Source organism: Bison bison, unplaced genomic scaffold (assembly GCF_000754665.1).
Source record: "Bison bison bison isolate TAMUID 2011002044 unplaced genomic scaffold, Bison_UMD1.0 scf7180017864479, whole genome shotgun sequence".
Taxonomy (NCBI): Eukaryota; Metazoa; Chordata; class Mammalia; order Artiodactyla; family Bovidae; genus Bison; species Bison bison.
The window spans coordinates 216,049-217,401 of NW_011495039.1; the positions used below are offsets into that span (position 1 = coordinate 216,049).

Sequence of the window (1,353 nt, forward strand, 5' to 3'; positions counted from 1 at the left end):
ATGGTTATTCTCATTTTTCACATGAGATAACCTACCCTTTGAGATATTGGGGAGAGTAGCCCCAAGTCACAGGGATGAGTTGAAACACGGGGATTTGGGCGGGGATCTCACACTCTTTGTAACTAAGCACTTATGGGGAGGAAGGAGACATAAGGTACAAAAACAAAACCATATCCGGTTCCCACCCACTTACTATTCCTTTCTATAATTAAGAGGTTCTAAATTAAAACAGATGTGACTTCTCAGCTACCAGACACCCGTCTACCAACCGATTTATGTCACTCCCAGCGTCGCGAGTGTCAGGGACCACTTGAAGAGCTTGGACGAGAGGCTGTTTCAGCTCAGGGAGCTGTCACCGTCTTTCCCCTTTGCAAAGGGAAACAGCCTGATAGGGGAAAACGGAGGGAGTACTACTATTTTCAAATCTTCCAGGGCCAGAGCGGTCAAATTTTACCACTAGTTCTTGAGACACAAAGGAAATGAAACTGGGAGACGGCACATAAAAACCGCCGCAGACATTCAGAGCTTTAAGACGGAGGAAGGACGCAGGCGTAGTGCGCGCTTCCGGGCCACAGCACGCGCGCGCGCGCGCACACACACACACACACACACTGCCCCCACCACCACCACCACCACCACAGCCCCACCAGGAGCGCTCTGCGCAGGCGCGGGCGCAGGTTGCAGCGACAGCGACGGGCCTCAGCTGATGCCGTGGTGGTGCTGCCCCACCCCCACCCCGACCCCGCGGGGACCCAGCGCTGCAGACCCGTCGCTCCCGCCCCAGCACCCGGGACTGCGGACTCCGTGACCCTGCCCTCGGGCCTGTCCGAGCCGGAGTTGCTCGGGACTGCACAGCACCCCGCGTGCCGGTGAGCGACCCGGGACGCGCAGCCCCCAGGTCCCCTTCACCAGCGGGGGCCGAGCGGGCGCCCCGGAAAGAGCCGAGCCGGAGGAGGAGGTGGCGGAGGGGAGGCTGCGGGGCAGAGAGACGCTCCGGGCCGGGCGATGGAGGTGTGTCAGCTCCTCTTCCCCCGGCCCAGCCTTCTGCCAGGGGACTCCGGGCTTCGGTGCAAGCCCGGCGCACGGGGAAGATACCAGGCCCCCACGCCTTGAGCGGCCGGTAGCCCTTAGTTCTGCTCTTTTTCAGTATTCTTGTCCGACTGCCTGTATTTCATCTTTAACCTTTCCAGAGTCGGCAGGCTTACGAAAGGCGCCGACTTTTTTCGTTTAGAAGCTCACGACCTATTTAAATCGGATGGAGTCCTGTACTTTTTCTCCCCCCTTCCATAATGAGCCTAAGATTCGTGTTGCTGTTAAGTAAATGAAGGGATTTTGATAAAAAAAAAAAAAAAA

General features: G+C 57.3%; 1 protein-coding gene across 2 annotated transcripts in view; it reads left to right on the forward strand.

Moving 5' to 3' along the window:
• Positions 1 to 643: 643 nt before the first annotated feature.
• Positions 644 to 1,353, forward strand: part of TMEM106B (transmembrane protein 106B) — a 27,593-nt gene continuing 26,883 nt past the window's right edge. The window contains exon 1 of one of the 2 annotated variants that reach the window (XM_010862136.1): positions 644 to 869. The gene's annotated coding sequence lies outside the window, so the exon portion shown is untranslated. Of the gene's footprint in view, positions 870 to 904; positions 1,012 to 1,353 lie in introns of those variants that run through there. The other variant, XM_010862138.1, reaches the window with a different exon arrangement.